At 42.1% G+C, this 19,094-nt stretch overlaps 1 long non-coding RNA gene across 1 annotated transcript; it reads right to left on the bottom strand.

The window, feature by feature from the left end:
• Positions 1-12,058: 12,058 nt before the first annotated feature.
• Positions 12,059-13,038, bottom strand: LOC103482392 (uncharacterized). Its single transcript, XR_536453.2, has 2 exons — positions 12,212-13,038; positions 12,059-12,140 (listed from the first exon to the last, which is right to left on the bottom strand). It is a non-coding gene; the product is annotated as an uncharacterized LOC103482392 (long non-coding RNA).
• Between the last annotated feature and the right edge of the window lie 6,056 nt (positions 13,039-19,094).

Below are 19,094 nucleotides of genomic sequence, written 5' to 3'. Positions count from 1 at the left end.
TTCCACTGATTTCTAAGAAGGGTAGAAATCTTGTCTTTTCTACTGAGCTGTGTGCTGGGATTTGGTGCATCTGTGTTTCTCCTCCTACCTCCTTTCTGCAGGGTGAGCCAGTCAGGTGGAACTCCAGCTCATCTTCATGAAGCCCAATCAGGAGGTGCCTTTAAGGAGATATGGATCCCTGCACAGACACTAGATGGTTCTCTCACATCCTGTGGAAACCTGGCCTAAGCTGCTTGCTGATTTCATCTGATCCTAGTGTAAGTACTCACCTTATGCTTGTCCCCCTGGTTTGGCCACATCTGGGACCAGTGATCAGCCATCTTCATGCTTGTCCCTTCTCGCTCCACTGTCATCTGGTGGCACACTACTGGATCTGCCGTCCACACATCACGTCCTTCTGGACTTCCCTTTGCCTGTCAGACTGCCTGGTTCCACCACTCTGGATCGTTTATTGTCAGCTCACCTGTCCATCCTCCAACATTTCACCGTCGTCATCCATCCCTGAAAACACCAATCAGAAAACACCGTGGGTCGCCCACCCGATCAGCCTTTCTTTCTGTCTTTACTTTAAATCAGTCTTCCTTAAGGGCCCTGCATTGTTGAGTAGAACTGCTGAAAATAATTGTCATTTTCATATTTGCGTCATATTTGCATATAGTCTTGATTGGATCCAGTCACAAACATCCTGATTCCAGAGAATAATCAAGTAAAACCCCAAACATAGGATACGAGAATTTAGAATAACCAAACATGGATGACGATGTAGAAGCAATAGTGATAGTTTGTGGAGTCATTTTAAGAGATAAAAGATGCAACAAAAAGAAAAGGTGGTGGGCACTATGATTTGGAGGTGAATATGTTTTTTCATAGTTAACATTTTTAACTGAATAAACATAATGAACATATATAATAATGACCTTTACATATAATAATAAAGATTTCCACATATCATCTCCGACATCCACCGGACTCTCAGTTGCGCAATATGTCAGCTGTTTGGGATTTCTCTCTGTTCTTACATCACCGCGCTTTCTGATTGGCTACCTGTCACATTCAACAGGTTGTATTCTCGTTCCCAGTCAGAGAAAAACCCACAGGCTACGATAAAAAGGCCAAGACAACCCAAAATGGGTTTATTCAGGCTTTAGCGGGAACACCAACATGCAGAACCTTTATCTGACAGTTCTAGGCAAAAGACAGACAATATGAGAACAAAGAACAATATTACATAGAAAATCCATCTACAGCACAGAGAAAAGTACTCAGCAGCAAACCAGCCTATATTTTCAAATATTGAGAACAAAGTATATTATCTTGAAAGTAAAACATTGAGAGAGAGTAGATTTGCAGAACTTCGCACAGTGAACTCTTGGAAACAAACTCTTTCAGATGGACATGAAGCAACATGTTGGAACAAACTACAAACAATTTTTATGGAAACTGTTTTCCTATTATTTTTTGTGGCATTTTTCTATCTCAGTTTGTTTTTCTCCTCCGGTGCTTAACTGAACACCACAAATAAGATCTTCTTAAACTTTATAAACTTGCTTTCTTTTCAGTAGAATCATGTTATTTTCAACTTCGGTGTGTCATTACATGTAAGAAAATAACACTTTGTGTGTCAATTAAGAAAGAAATGTCACAGATGAAAGTTACAGTCAACAACTCTGAAAATTAACTTTTGTTGGCGTGCTGTTTCCAAGGCAACAGTCTTATAATAACTCTCAAAGACCTTTATATCATGCCTCTCACCTCTTACTTTCCTGTGCCTGTTTCAAGTTTAAAAAAAAGAAAAAAAGAAGAAGAAAAGAACTTATTAAACTCAGGATCAGTACTTGGCAACACAGTCTTCTCTGGTATTATTTATTTAACAGAAACTGTTGAAATGTGCTGAAGTGAGCTCTGTGTCTACGGTGCCCTGCTAAAAGTCTTCATGAGTTAGAATTTTTGATATTTCAGATACAAATTAAAATGCATTTTACTTTTCTTCTTACCAACCAATATTTTTTTTTTTTTGACAAATTAACATCTGCAAACTTTGGCTTGAAAGTTCAAGTGTAAATAAATCCACTGTAGGCCCACGCTCAAAATGCAATGTGAGGCATAGCGCTACACATCATCCTGAGAACACCATCTCTAAAATGAAGCATGGTGGTGACTTCCTTCAAGGGCGCTGCCAGGAACCTTGTGCACCATGACAAAAAATTAGATTGTCTCTGAAAACAATCAATCTCCTCCATCTCCATCCTGAATTACTATTACTGGTTAAAGTAATGCACCGTTCTGACCAAAATCAACCAATCAGAAATGGAGCTTTAGCGAAAGTTCAAGCTGGAAGACTCCACCCCCTTCGTTCGTCCATCGACGTCATGCTCATCTCCGACCTCAGTGCTGGACCTCACCCGGCGCGTTCAATCAGCAATCAGGCTCTGCGTAAAAGGATCCACACCCAAGCCTTCAACTGCTTCCCAGCTGCGTTCAACCCACCACCTCCCCTTCTCCACCCACATCCTTTGGCTCTAGGATGGCACCCTTTCCCGACCACCACCACCAGTGTCGGGCCCCGGGGGAGAGCATCCCTAATGTCCGTCTGAGTCTCTCCAGATTGAACTAGTATGATGCTCTTAGCGCTGTCAATTAGCCTCATTCCCTCACTGCTACATGTGCTAATGGTGGAGAAACAACTTATCATTACAAAAAACCATTTATCTGCCATCATTGGTAGCTATACTAATTAGACAGCATTCACAACAGGCTGCACTAGCTACAGCATAGCATAGAGCGAGGCAGAGAAAGGATGAGCAGCCACATGAGATTGTGATTGACAACGCTAAAACTCTCCTGCAACTGACTGCTTGTTTCTAGCACTGAGAGAGAGCAGTTGGAATAATTTTTTCACAGATTAACTGATGCCATACTCTGACAATAATGACCGTTTTAACAAATATGTAAAAAAATGTTTTTTTTACAAGTTGCATCCTGCAGTTTTAATTTAACTTGGAGAGAGAATGGGGGACATGGGTTAGAACTGCTGCTAGGGTTCCCACCTTTCACAAATCAAAATAAGGTGATGCCCACCACGGCATGTCACCTGACTCTTATGGGGTGGGACATCCGCTGCAGTGATAGACAATATTTTTTGTCTTTAAAAAGTGATCCATAGAGCAGAGCAATCATTTATGCATAGATGTGGGTTGGATTATCCCAAAATTGTACTCCAGAGTAGAATACTTAAAATACGTTTAATTAAGCAAGTGTAAAAAGTATTTGGTTAACTACCGAGTAACTGATCATAACACCTGATTTAATATTCATATCCTCAGACAGCCAAAAGTATTTAAGTTATGTGAACATTCAGGTATTTTACAGAGTATTACCAAAACATTTATATAAATAAGGAGTTAGGCTTGGAGCCTGGTTCTAGACCAGATTTACCACAGGGGCCAGGGTAGTCAGTGTTTCTCCATGCACAGTAAAAACTGCGGGGTTAAAAATAACCCAATTCGTAACCCAGCGCTGGATCAAATATGGACCGACCCAACGCTGGGTTGTTTTAACGCAGTGGTTCTTAACTTGGGTTTGATCAAACCCCAGGGGTTTGATGAGTTGGTCTCAGGGGTTTGGCAGAGCCTCTGCCACGGAGGTAAAGACACACTGTGTAAAGTCGTGAGGACGCCCCGCTTTGCCATCACTTATTGCAGACGATCACGTTACATTGCTTAGCCAATCAGTGCTGCGGAGAAGCACTGATTGAAGGAGTTCCACTCTCAGCATGGATTTGAACTTGTGTCTTCAATTACTTCAGCAAAGCTCACTGTGTGTTGGGTTGACCCAGCATATTGGGTTATGGCAACTAACCAAAGATTGGGTTAAATTGACTTGGTTAAACTGACCCAAAATTGGGTTATAACATGTACTAAAAATATTATTAGTATTATTATTTTTTGTACAACATAATAAGCCCCCGGGTCACCTTGTTACCTTTGACCTTTTACCCGTGACGCATGACGCAATTGCCTCTCGCGCAGTGAGATAAGGCAGCTAACTGGAGCTCAACGTAGCGAATGTTCCAGATTACAGAACAGTTTTTGGTGAATTTAAAAAAAAAACGTTTTTGGTGAATAAAGTGGAGACTTGCTGCTTGTCAGATGACGGAAAACGTTGAAGTATCGTTTCTGCTTCAGCTCGGAGTCGCGGTTTAAGCAGAGAGGTAATAAAATACAACAGACACTGACAGGCCTCTGCGTCTGCCTTTCTCTGAAGAACTACTGAGGGGAGGAGACAGACTGGTGAGGAGAAACTGTTCTTATCTATCGATTCACTATTTTTATCATACAGACATTAGGCTGTCGTTGTTATGCTATTAGCTAACTGCTAGCTAACGACTTTGCTAGCAACGCAAGATAACTAAAAAGCTTCTTCCCTGTATTGTTAATAACAGCAATCATTCTTCAGTATTGCTTAATAAGGGGCACATCGCCAGTCCAAAACCGATCATGTCCATAATGGTTATATGTCTTCTAATTTCCTTTGCTGCATAATGTACATTTCATTTATTCTGGCGTTAGGTAAATGTATCTTGAAGGAGAATAACACTTAAATAAAAGTCCAACAAGGATTTTCATTTAGAATTAAAAATAACTCACCCTGAATTACCATGATAGATATAATGTATGTAATGAAAGTTTGTCATTAATGAAGGGGAAAAAAACTCAAACCAGACTTTAAAGTTTAGAGTCTGGTTCACAGAGAATGAAGTTGTATATTTTTTTCTCCTCAATTATTCAATGAAAAAAAATTACCTCAGTTTAGTAAAATAAAATTGTAATCAAAATTTTTGGAATTATAATGATTTCTTTTTTTTTTTTTAAAAACAAATCGTTTTGTTTAAATAACTATTTTTTAAATTAAATAACTCATTTTTGTCTTGTGAACTTAAAACGTTATTTGCAGTTATTATAAACTTTTATTTGCACACATCAGAAATATTTTGTTGCGATTTTTGCCCAGCCCACGATGTCGTGAGAAAAATGTTTTTTAAGCAAAACTCAGTAGGCCTTTCTCATGGTGACATGAATTAACAATTCAATATTTGCTTTTGTTTTTTTTTCTTTTTTCTGCAGTTCCACATTAAAGTTTGATGCAGCTCTGCTTTCCTGAATGGACCATCTTCATCTCCACTGCAAGTGTCGAAAACAGGCAGCTCCTTTTTTATAGATTACAGTCACTAAAAGGTTGCATTGTGCCCTTGTTTATATTTTTAATAGTGTAATTCTGTAAAGACAAAATATGTCTGGTGGTCCAGCTCTGATTTACATGCCCTGCTAAATTGCGGATTTGAATATGGCAATACTTTCTTATAACAAAATAGACCTGCAGAAAGAAATTATTAATAAAATATCTTACATATACATAGTTGTTTCCTTTATATAGAGATTTTCCTTAGCTTTGATTGAATATCTCACAATTTTGTTATTTATCATTGTTTATTAAACTCTGAAAGCTGAGAGACTGTTAATATTCTGTCCTAGAATAAGGTTAGATGGCTGAGGTCAGTGGCGGCGACAGAGGACGGACAAGGTCAGAGGCGGCGGCGGAGGATAGACAGGTGTAAGTCTCTAGGCGGTGAGGGTTCCATCTCCAGGACTGGTGGTTGACCCAATAATTCAGGACCAGGGCAGCTGTGAATGCAGAGACAAGAAGGGTCAGAATCAGGGAGCAGATTGAGGCAGAAGTAGCTCAAGGTAAGCCTGTACCATTACTGGCTAACACTCTAGCAGAGAAGTGTCCGCATCCTCCTCCACTTATATGCCTCCAAATGGTATATGGAGAACAGGTGTGCAGGCCCCGGCCCACGCCCTCAGGAGGAAGGTCACAGGCTCCCTCTAGTGGAATACAAGAAATAATTACCGCATGGGGTTCAGATCCTCCATAATGTGCTGTTATTACTTACATAAGAATTGAGGATCTGCATCAGGAAAGCTTTTTATACTTGCTCTCGTTGAAATTCTCGGAGCTTCTCTCGCACACGTTTGAAGTGTGAGCTGGCCGTTTTATTCCAGTGCACGTCCTGGTTGTTCGCTGGTTCCTCGTCTGCAGTGGTTGATCGTGGCGTGTCCATCTGGTATCCCCTTTTCCTCATGTCGTCCGCTGCTTCTGATGCACTCGCGTACAGACATGGTCCGTCGTTCCAGTGAATCCTCATCTTAGCCGGGTAAGGTGTTTGAAAACGTATTTTTCCCTCTTTGAGAATCTTCTTGATGTTTTTGTATTCTTTAAGCTTATTGTTTATTTCAGTCGGTAGATCGTGCGCAAATGAGATCAATTTGCCATCATAGAAAATCTTCTTCCCCCACACTGCTTTAAGGATTTTCTCTTTTATGTCGTATCTATGAAAGTTAACGAGTATGGATCTTGAAATTGACGCATCTCGAGGTTTAGGCCCCAGCGAACGATGTGCTCATTGGATCTGCAAATCTTGGCTGATTGAGAGCTGTTCTTTCAGAAAGTTTGCAATGAACGTCTGCATGGCGTTACCTTCAGCTTCTTCTTTAATGCCGTAAATACTGATGTTGTTGCGTCGGGATCTTCCTTCTAAATCGGTGACTTTGTCCAGGAGAGTTTTCTGCTGTTTGAGGCAGTAAGACAAGGAATCTCTCAAGTCCGTGTTCACTGTCTCCAGTTCATTCACCCGTTCTTCCGCTTCCGTTAGCCTAGCAGCTTGATTTCGAATGTCCGAGCTGACCTCTTCCAGTTTCTTGTTCATTTCACTCTTAAAGCTGTTCAGGTCTTGCTCGATGTCATTTTTCATAGCGATTATGTCATTTTGCATTTCTTTGATAGTGTTGCACAGATTCTGGATAGCCTTAGCAGTCGTTAGCTTGCTCTCCTCGCTAGGGTCAGAGGCCTGCATCATGCTAGCGTTGTTTCCAACGTTTCTTAGATAAGTCCTTGCTTGACCGTGACTTTTTGCACCCCCCAGTCTCTTTTTCGGTCTAACTCCACGCATAATATATCATTTTGAAGAAGAGCTGAATCTCTTAATTGAGTTTAGTGGAGTTTGCCTTGTCGCTGATCAGGACAGATTGCAGATTTACCCCGCCATCTTGGAGAAGCTCCCGGAAGTCCGAACCCCTCAGTTTCACATGCGCATTCACCAAACCCTTCTTATTCTCAACCTCAAAAGTTAAGTTGAGCCAACACATTTGCTTTAAATTGGAGTAACAGAATTAGATAGTGCTGAAATAAAGCAAAGTAATCAGGTGGAAATCCTTTCCATGATTTTTTAATGTTAATCCAAAGAGTTATTTTTTTCAGTGTAGATTGCTAGACACATTGAGTTGCTGCCTTGTGATTGGCCAGTTAGGTGTACATAATTGTGTGGCTGGAGAGTGTTTATGTTTTGGTGTGTGCATGTGTGTGTGTGCATTTCCTATGAGGTAAGGATGTACCACTGAACATTCTTTAAACAGACTGAACAGCAACTTTCTGCAGAATATCAAGTTTCACGTTGCACTGGAAATGAGCAAAGTGTAAGTGATGCCACTAATAAGGTTTACCAGGAAAAAAACAAAACAAAGCTGTTCATACTGTTGCACTACATCATGCAGCACTGGGAAATATTGGAACAGCACAGATCAATGAGGAGAGTCGATAAAGAAAGCTGAACATGTGCAATAAATATGCAGACACAAGACTCATGGGGAAGACAGCTGTGTGTGTGTGTAGCGGAAGAGGTGTCAGAATAGAATTCCATAGCTTTATTCATTTTCAGTTTCATGGGCATCACTGGTTGTTTATATTTTGCATTTCAGCAAAATATTCACTGAATTCTCCCTGAACATCTTTAAGCCATGAACTGACTAAAACGGCCCACATCATTTACTGATGCTGTACAGCCTTAAGGCCCATTCAGCCACTTCTTCCTGGCTGTAGTATACACTGTGTTTTCCTGTGTGTGCATGTATACTATATTGCCAAAAGTATTCACTCACTTGCATTCCTAATACATAGGGTTCAATATGACCGCTAGAACAGCTTCAACTGTTCTAGGAAGACTATCCACAAGGTTTAGGAGTTATTATGGGGATTTTTGACCATACTTCCAAAAGCACATTTATGAGGTCACATACTGATGTTGGACGTGAATGCCTGGCTCTCAGTCTCTGTTCAAATTAATCCCAAAGGTTCTGGTGGGTTGAGGTCAGAACTCTGTGCAGGCCAGTCAAGTTCATCCACAACAGACTCTCCAACCATGTCTTTATGGACCTTGCTTTGTGTTTTGGTGCACAGTCATGGTGCAGTCATGTGCACTCACAGTTCCAAGCTGGAATTCACTGAGCTCCTGAGAGCGACCCATTCTTTCACAAATATTTGTAAAAACAGTCAGCATGTCTAGGTGCTTAATTTTATACACCTGTAGCCAAGGAAGTGATTGGAACACCTGATTCTGATCATTTGGATGGGTGGGCACATACTTTTGGCAAAATAGTATAGATATTATATAAGAAAGGTCCTAGGACTAATCCTTGGGGAACCCCACATGTGACTTCTGTCCACTTTGATGGGAAGTTCCCTGTTGAAACAAAGAAATCTCTGTTCTTTATGTAAGATTTGAACCGGTTGAGTACTGGACTGGAGAGTCTGACCCAACTCTCCAGTCGTTCCAGTAATACGTTATGATCAACACTGAGGTCCAACAGAACCAGCTCAGTGGTTCTTCCACAGTCTGTTTTTACATGGATATCATTGAACCCTTTGACCACCAGGGCAGTGTTAGTACTGTGGTGAGAACGGAAACCAGACTGAAAGACATCAAAGTGGTCAGTTATGTTTAGAAAGCTGTATAACTGTTGAAAAAGCTTTTTCAATAATTTTGCTGATGAATGGAAGGTTAGAGATCAGCCTGTAGTTCTACAGTAGTGATTTGTCCGGATTGCTCTTTTTTATCAGTGATTTGATAACTGCTGTTTTTACAGCCTGATGGGAGGGATGAGTTTACTATTTGAGTCAGATCCAGTGCAATGACAGGCAAAATTTTCTTTAAAAAAGTTGTGGAGAGGATATTTCCACAACTTAAGGAAGAGCTTAATTTATATATAATATCTTCTAAGCCTTCATAGTTAACAAATGCAGAAAAAAATTGGGTAACACTTTATTTGAGAGGGTGTGAATAAGACTGACATCACACTGTCTTAAACATGACATAACACCTGTCATGAACATGAGTAAGTCTTCATGAATATTTATGACTGTTGTCATAAAGTGTCATTCGGTAAATAATGACACATTTAATGCAAAGTTGACATTATTCAAAATTGTCTTCATGATGACAACTTGACATTAACCAATAAATTGTTATCTGTCATAAATTTGTTATAAAAGTATTATCGATTAAACTTTAAAAATTATGTAGCTTTATCTGCTAACATTATATTGCTCTGCCATTTTGTTTAGTCTTAAATTTCTAATTGATCCTAAAGTTTTACAGCAAGATGTCTACAATGCACTTATGAACTTAGCGTTTGAAACATTATTTAAGGCTGTTTTAAGTAGAGCAATACACCATCTCCACCAGTGAGAGGCAGCAGTGCACGAACAGGCGTGCAGTGTGTTGGTGAAGAAGAAATCTTCCATATTGTGGGGCCCATAGACATAATATAAGGATAGACGCCTCATGGACCGCTCTCGCCTATTGTCACTGACGAGATTTAGGGCGGCCATCTTGGAGCGGTCCACCACTCCACTCAGCGTTATGTGTCTGGCAGGCACAATGACGTATCAGCGCATTTAATCGATTATAACACGCTTTTTTGTTACTGGAAACCATATACAAACAGCTATCAAAGCTACATTTATAAACAATTGTATTTAAATATGCTTAGTGGGGAAAACAATAGAATAGGAATAGAATATTCTGATATTGATGTATGATGAGCATTTTACAAACCACACAGGTATTCATAATTTATTTAATAAATTATTTAGTAATATCAATACATATTTCTATAAATATACTAACACAAATAAATAATGAATAATACTGAATAATATATTATGTTTATATGTATCTAATATATATTAGATACATATATACATCCATCCATCCATTTTCTTGACACCCTTGTCCGTTAGTGGGGTCGGGAGGGTTACATATATACATATACATATTTATTTTATATAAATATAAAATAAATGATTAATACTGAATAATATATATTAGATACATGTTTATGTTTGTTGTTTATATGTAAAGCCTAATATATATTGTCTGTCGCCTGTTTTCCAGCCAACGAGTTCTAGCTTCAGAGAGATTCAGCAGCTGAGATTGAGCCCAAATTCCGTTGCAAGATTCATCCGTGCTGCAGTGAATCTGTCTCTCTTTAAAAATATCTCCCTCTTCTTCCTCACATCGTTTTTATGAAACCTTCAAGACAAAAACGGAAGATTTGGGAGCCATCTTACTTTTGACAGAGTGAAAGAATTACACATAAATAATAGTCTTTACCACCTGTGTAAACTTTGCTACTGTTAAGGAAGAATTATTTGTGTGATTAAATTTAGGAAAAACTCTGGCTCTACTTCTTCCTGTTGATCCCGGGTTCTCTCGCGTGGCCATGTGTGGGCACAGAAACACAACAATGCGTGTTGACATCACAGAATTGCAGAATTTTAATCCAATCAAAAGAAAGTATAAAATAGAACAGAGAACTGAAGAAATACAGAGCTATACAATGATTACCTGAGACAAGAAGACAAAGACGAGTCCTTGGAGAAAGAGCTCGTGCAGAAGCAAACTAAAATCAGCTTTTTCTGAATTATTTCCCTTGTGCACAAACTTTTATACTTGTAGGCGTGTTTTCCTCTTTAATATTTTCAAATAAGGCGCATCTCTGCTTATCCAACCAGGACCTGTCTCTGACCCTTTTTAAAGTTAGAAACTCCCTGCAATTTGTTCACAAGATCAAACACCAGTTTCTCCATTGTCTGAATAAGGTGGAAGCAGACTCTCCGAATTCCTGCTGATTGTTTCCCAAACAGACAAAGGGCAGATCAGAGATCTTGACAAACAATCTGCTTTAACTACAGGTAAAATAAAGGTCAATAGGCCAGAATAAGTTATACATTTTAAAACTATAATTAGGCTATTTCAATCAAGTCATGTTAAATTTTAAAACTAACTTATTTTAAATTTATTTTCTTAACACTATCTGGCCTCCTGCGGCTCTACAGCATCTGGGCAAGGAGAAACAGATGAAGGAACCTCACAGGTAGCTGTGAAATTCTGGTTTCTCTCCCGCTCTGCCAGGAACAAACCTTTAATTCTGTATTTTAATTCAATGAAAGTTATCTCCAGAAACCCCAATTTGTTCCTCTGCACTCAGCACCTCCAAGGTTTAGTCCCAATATAAAATCAAAAATACATAACAGAAAATAATGGAGTAAAAATCCTGTTTCTAACCTAATACAACATTCAAATAAAAATTCAGACAATCATTCATCATAAACCTAAGCAATTTCCTAATACTAAACAAAACATTTTCATTTGATTCCAATATAGTCAGAAATAATACAATTTCAAATACATTCATCATTGACTAAATTAATTCTAAAACTAGATGATACAATTTTCAGTCAGAACATGCTAATAACTAAGAAAAATATCTTAGAAATTATATGTTAGTGGTTTAAAACATTTTACACCATCCCAGATGTCCGCGAAAGGCCTCTGATCTCTTGTGAACTGGCCAAGTTCCTGTTTCCTAAGGTAATTTAAATGATACTGTCGTCTGGCTCCCTGCATATGTTAATTTATGGCCTCCTGTCTTGTGTGATGAGACCACAGGGGTACGGGCAGAAGCTCAGTAGATCTCTCTATTTTCCTTGGTAGTTTGAATACTTTTGTCAGCAATAGTTCTTCAGGTTCTAAATCACTAACATAAATCTGTTCAAAATTAAGAAATTTGTAAAACAAAAAAAAAAACACTTGTCAATGTTATTGTCATGTTGGTATTAATTTTCCAAACCCACATGCAAGAACAAGACCAGAAGAGACGAATAAAAGTACAATTATGGTTTATTGAAGTCAGGGGAAGAATGGAGAGGGGGAGAATACTGGAGCAGAGGACCAGGTCGTCTTACTGCCGATGAGAGGCACAAGGTTAGAAACTGCGAGGAGATTGTTGTCCAGAAATAATCAGAGAATGCTTACTTGAGATGGGTGGAGTATCAGCTTGGGTTTGTGCGAGTATGACTCGTTGGAGAGCGGACAGTGATCATTAACGGACGGAGTAGCAGCGTAGGTTCCTGTTCTTGTAGTATCTTTTCTCCGGTGAGGTTCGGACTTGGGTCTCCTGACCCGGAACGCTCCGAAGGGGAATCCACCGGAGAAGGATCCACGAAGGGGGGAAGATAAACACACGAGGGGTGGCGTCTGACCGGTAACACCGGGAGCGTCGGGGGAAGACACAGGAGGTAGGTGATCCACAACAACAAGGAGACAGCTGGATCATCTGACGAGAGAGACAACAAGGAGTTAGAACAGCGAAGATCACAGAGGGCCTTTCTCTGGAACGATCTGTTACCGAGGTAAGCAAAACACTCAAGTGATGAGAAGGAGCGGAGCTGCTGCTTATATCCAGGATCCACGCCCTCTAAACGAGCTGCAGGTGTGCGCCTGGGTTGAACCTTGCCGCTTTCCAGGGGTAGCACATGGGTGACATCTAGTGGATGTCCGAGGAATAGCGGTTCCAGAAAAAAGTGAAAAATAAAAACTAAAACTAAAGAAAACAAACTAAGAAATAAAAAAAGGGGAAAAACACAGACCCTGACAGTTATAACAAGTAATGTAAGTTTTATAATGTATGTTACATTGTTTCATTTTTAATGTAGGCTCTTGTGTCAGATAATCTAAGTCAATGTTAGGGAATAATTTTTTTAGATTTACAGAATCTCAGCCTTCGTTGCGAGGCTGAACCCGTATTACACCAAGCACTGCAGCTAATATTAGCTGGTATCTCGCCGGTGGACATAAATAGAGTAAAGTAATATTCTAATCACAATATATACACAATAGTATATCCATCTTACTTGTGAAATGCTGTTTGTGGAGCCCTCACATCAATAGTCCATCGATCCGAATAACAATATCCCTCAGTGCCGAGGCATCTTCTGCTGTTTTGATTGAGCAAAGTAGGAGGGACGACTGCTCCAAGATGGCCGCCGTATTTCCTGCCAGGCAGTAGATTACTGTATGAAGTTCTGCTGGACGTTTGGACTGGAACTATATCTCCGTGTTTGGCTGCAACTGAACTTTTACAACCCCCACTGGTTTACTCTTTGGCATCAGCGTAGAGAAGGAAAATAATGTGTTTTAAAGACAAAGAAAGCAAACTGAACTGTTTGCCGCTTGTTTCAATGGTGAACAACCTGGACATTCGCTAAGGGACGGTCTGGACAACTTATAAAAAAAAATCCAACACCAGCAAATGCGGGGTCTACTCTTATACTATGTCTATGGTGGGGCCCATAGACATCAATACGTAGACGCCTCATGGAGCGCTGAGTCGTACGTAACAGCGTCTGCCATCTTTTATGTGGCAGCAGGGCGATCGGAGCTCCATAAGTTCTGTGCTGTGTGGACGTGTTTCAGCAGTTTTACGAAAACAAACTGGATTCATTGGCATTACTTTGAAGATTGTGGTATTCTTATTCTTTTTCTCGCCTAAAGAAAAAAAGTAATAATTTAAGGGAAATAATGGGTGATTTTGGTTTTGTTTTGTTTTTTAGCTTTCCTACACTTTCAAAGAAAAACCAATTGAGAGACGTCTCACTGAAAAAAAAAAAAACCTTTTTCCATGCTAAAAGTGGAATTATGACTTTCCTGAAGAAGGAGTAGCTGAAAGATAAAACTAAATAATAAAATTTTTCTCAGAGAACAATGTTTAATGTATTGTGTCGTAATTAGATTATAACACCAACTTGGTGAAATGATCTTTTGGCTGTCTATCTGGAGGGGTCAGCGGTCAGAGTAAGGTACCGACCTGGACATTATCCAGCCTCATGTCTCTCTTAGGCCTTGAGAGGACGGCTGCCTGCTGACTTCACAGTCTGCAGCACTGAGATCAACAAATTTAGAGCAATCCATTGTTCTCTGGTGAGACGTGTCTCAGATGAAGTTAACATAAACTTACATTCTACATTTTAAAGGTTAATATTGTACAGGATAAAAGAGACTACAGCTTTTAACATGTTTCATGTTTATATGTGTTTGAATAAGGAAATGATTTATGACATCTTAAAATGTTGGGTAATAAGTGGCTAAAAAACTATACGATGAAAAGAAAGAAAAGTTAAATGGAAAATATTTGTGTAAAAAACAGAAAGACAGACAAAACCTAATTGACTCTTATTTGCTTCTTTCCTTTTCCTGTCTGAGCCTCGCTGCGGTGCGTCTAACCTCTGACCTTAGCTTAGACCTCTCCTGCCGATCAGATGACGTCCCTCCCTCATCACCAGCCAATGACAGTTGATAAAGACGCAAAAAAGGACAGGACGATTTCTACCACCTGGACACTGAAGGCACTAAAGTGTCCACTGATCCCATTTCCTGGAAATCTGGGAACTGCCAGGCAGCAGATTACTGTATGAAGTTCTGCTGGACGTTTGGACTGGAACTATATCTCCGTGTTTGGCTGCAACTGAACTTTTACAACCCTCACTGGTTTACTCTTTGGCATCAGCGTAGAGAAGGAAAATAATGTGTTTTAAAGACAAAGAAAGCAAACTGAACTGTTTGCCACTTGTTTCAATGGTGAACAACCTGGACATTCGTTAAGGGACGGTCTGGACAACTTATTTAAAAAATCCCAACACCAGAGCCAGTTGGACTGACAGGGAGCTGGAGGGAGAGATGGAGGTAGAACCAGCTGCAGCGACGCCAGCAGCAGGAGGGGGAAACGAGACAGAAAGGAGAAATGCGAGATAAGTTATATGCACCGCTGTGATAGAGAATGTGCTCACTAATCCTGTTTGCATATAGTAATTAAATATCTAGAAAAGAACATCTTGAAGAATTTTAGGTACAACGTTAGATAAAATCGTTCATTTTGTACCCGTTAACTCAGTCCTTAACCAGTGATCCTCTTAGGGCCCATGAGCCATAGGTTGGGAAACTGAAGGAAAAAACTGTAATCACTATAGGTTAAGCAAAGAACTGACAGAACTATACTAAATTACACCAACTAAACAATGTATTAGAGATTCTAAGCTAATAATGATTTGCAAATGTTTTATTTTTTCTTTTAAAAGAAATACTAGTTTGGAACTAAATTAAAGATCTCTAAGTGTTGAAAATAATTGATATTGCAGTGTTCAAAGATCATAAAGTATTTGTTTGCATTTCACTGAAACATTTAATTTAGAGTTTAATTCTATAAAGAATCTACAAATTGATTGAAATTGGTTTTGTATTTGTGTAACTTTTCATTGGACTTGGTTTTCCCTCGCCCGGAGGCGGGTCACCGGGGCCCCACTCTGGAGCCAGGCCTGGAGGTGGGGCACGATGGCGAGCACCTGGTGGCATTCACCCATGGAGCCCAGCCGGGCTCAGCCCGAACAGCAGATGTGGGACCCCCTTCCAATGGGCTCACCTGTCGGAGGGGTCAAAGCGGTCGGGTCCAATGTGTTACGGGCAGCAGCCAAGGGAGGGGACCCTGGCGGTCTGATCCTTGGCTGCAGAAGCTGGCTCTTGGGACGTGGAACGTCACCTCTCTGGTGGGGAAGGAACCGGAGCTAGTGTGCGAGGCTGAGAGGTTCCAGCTAGAAATAGTCGGCCTCACCTCGACATATGGCTCTGGTGCTGGAACCAGTCTCCTTGAGAGGGGCTGGACATACTTCCACTCTGGAGTTGCCCATGGTGAGAAGCACCGGGCAGGAGTGGGCATTCTTGTTGCCCCCCATCTTGGCGCCTGTACGTTGGGGTTTACCCCGGTGAACGAGAGGGTAGCCTTCCTCCGCCTACAGGTGGGGGGACGGGTTCAGACTATTGTTTGTGCTTACGGGCCGAACAGCAGTTCAGATTACCCACCCTTCTTGAAGTCCTTAGAGGGGGTACTGGAGAGCGCCCCTCCTGGGGACTCCCTTACTCTACTGGGGGACTTCAACTCTCACGTGGGCCATGACAGTGAGACCTGGAGGGGCGTGGCTGGGAGGAACGCCCCCCCCCGATCTGAACTCAAGTGGTGTTCTGTTGTTGGACTTCTGTGCTCGTCACGGATTGCCCATCACGAACATCATGTTCAAGCATAAGGGTGTCCATATGTGCACTTGACACCAGGACACCCTAGGTTGCAGTTCGATGATCGATTTTGTCATCGTTTCATCGGATGTGCGACCGTATGTCTTGGACACTCAGGTGAAGAGAGGTGCGGAGCTGTCCACTGACCACTACCTGGTGGTGAGTTGGCTAAGGTGGTGGGGGGAGGAAGCCGGTCAGACCTGGCAGGCCCAAATGTGTAGTGAGGGTCTGCTGGGAACGTCTGGCGGAGTCCCCTGTGAGACGGAGCTTTAACTCCCATCTCCGGCAGAACTTCGAACACGTTCCGGGGGAGGTTGGGGACATTGAGTCTCAGTGGACCATGTTCTGTACCTCCATTGCCATGGTGGCTTATCGGAGCTGCGGCTGCAAGGTTGTTGGTGCCTGTTGCGGCGGCAACCCTCGAACCCGTTGGTGGACACCTTCGGTGAGGGATGCTGTCAAGCTGAAGAAGGAGTTCTATTGGGCCTTTTTGGCCTGTGGGACTCCAGAAGCAGCTGATGGGTACCGGCAGGGGAAGCGGCATGCAGCTCGGGTGGTCTCTGAGGCAAAAACTCGGGCGTGGGAGGAGTTTGGAGAGGCCATGGAGAAAGACTTCCGTACGGCTTCGAGGCGATTCTGGTCCACCATCCGGCGTCTCAGGGGGGGAAGCAGTGCATCACCAACACTGTTTATAGTGGGGATGGTGCGCTGCTGACCTCAATCAGGACGTTGTGGGCCAGTGGGTGGAATACTTCAAAGACCTCCTCAATCCCACAAACATGCCTTCTGTTGAGGAAGCTGAGCCTGGGGACTCTTGGTTGGGCTCTTGAATCTCTGGGGATGAAGTCTCCAAGGTGATCAAAAAGCTCCTACGTGGCAATGCCCCGGGGATGGATGAGATCCGCCTGGAGTTCCTTAAGGGTCTGGATGTTGTATGGTTGTGTTGGCTCATGCGACTCTGCAATATCGCATGGTAATCGGGGGCAGTTCCCATGGATTGGCAGACTGGGGTGGTGGTCCCCCTGTATAAAAAGGGGGACCGGAGGGTGTGCTCCAATTACAGGGGGTCACACTCTTAAGCATCCCTGGTAAAGTCTATTCAGGGGTCCTGTAGAGGAGGGTCCGTCGGATAGTCGAACCTTGGATTCAGGAAGAGCAGTGTGGTTTTTGTCTTGGTCGTGGAACACTGAACCAGCTCTACACCCTCAGCAGGGGCCTACAGGGTGCATGGGAGTTCGCCCAAACAGTCTACATGTGTTTTGTGGACTTGGAGAAGGTGTTCGACCATGTCCCCATGGGGCCCTTGTTGGGGGTTCTCTGGGAGTATGGGGTAACGGGACCTTTGATACGGGCTGTATGACTGGTGTCAGAGTCTGGTCCGCATTGCCGGCAGTAAGTCGGGCTTGTTTCCAGTGAGAGTTGGACTCCGCCAAGGCTGCTCTTTGTCACCGATTGTGTTCATCACTTTCATGGACAGAATTCCTAGGCGCAGCCGAGGTTTTGACGGGATCCATTTTGGTGGCCTTAGGATCACATCTCTGCTTTTTGTGGATGATGTGGTCTTGTTGGCTTCATCAGATCGTGATCTGCAGCTCTCGCTGGAGTGGTTCAGAGCCGAGTGTGAAGCGGCCGGGATGAGGCTCAGTGCCTCCAAATCCGAGGCCATGGTCTTGAGCCGGAAAAGGGTAGAGTGCCTTCTCCGGGTCAGGGGGGTCGTCCTGCCTCAAATGGAGGAGTTTAAGTATCTCAGGATCTTGTTCACAAAGAAGGGAGCGGGAGATCGACAGGCGGATTGGGGCAGCGTCTGCCGTGAAGCGGGCGCTGTACCGGTCCGTTGTGGTGAAGAGAGAGCTAAGTCAAAAAGCAAAGCTCTCGATTTACCGGTCGATCTACGTTCCCACCCTCATCTATGGTCATGAGCCTCATGACCAAAAGAATGAGATCACGGATACAAGCGGCCGAAATGGGTTTCCTCCGCAGGGTGGCTGGGCTCTTCCTTAGAGATGGGATGAGAAGCTCGGTCATCCGGGAGGGACTCAGATTCGAGCCACTGCTCCTCCACGTTGAGAGGAGCCAGTTGAGGTGGCTCGGGCATCTGGTAAGGATGCCTCCTGGACGCCTCCCTGGTGAGGTGTTCCGGGCACGTCCCACCCCGAGGAGGCCTTGGGGAAGACCCAGGACACGCTGGAGGGATTACGTCTCTCAGCTGGCCTGGGAACGCCTTAGGATTCCCCCTGAGGAGCTGGAAGAAGTGGCTGGGGAGAGGGAAGTCTGGGCCTCCCTTCTGAAGCGGCCCCGGATGAAGCGGAAGAAAATGGATGGATGGATCTTAAGCAAAATATAGTGAATGTATTTACTTTCTTAACTTTATAGCAGTTGTTTATTTAAATCTAAAATAAAACTGGAGTGAAATCCACTTAATCAATGCAAACTAATTTTGCTTAGTTTTGGTCAGTGAAATTTACTTAATATAATTAGGCAGTTCTGAAGTGAAAATCCTTTCTTGTGAAAGCCTGCCTGTACTGTTCCACTTGGACGACTTTACCAAACCATGGCTATACTAGTGCAGGAGTTGAGTGCTTTTGTTCAAGAGTTATAACATGATTAAAGATGGCAAGTTCTAGTTTCAATAAATTACTTCAGATTTTCTTTTGGTTGCCTGTTAGTTTTTTATACCCAACTTTGCATTTGATGTTATTGATCATATCTATCTCACATTTGACTTATTGAATATTTTTAAGCTGGCATGTTGGTTTTATTGGAATATGATGTTTGTTATTGGTTTATTCAAAGTAAT

The sequence above is a fragment of the Poecilia reticulata genome, chromosome 20 (genome assembly GCF_904066995.2).
Source record: "Poecilia reticulata chromosome 20, P_reticulata-male-v2, whole genome shotgun sequence".
Taxonomy (NCBI): Eukaryota; Metazoa; Chordata; class Actinopteri; order Cyprinodontiformes; family Poeciliidae; genus Poecilia; species Poecilia reticulata.
This window is presented reverse-complemented; position numbering and strand designations above follow the sequence as displayed.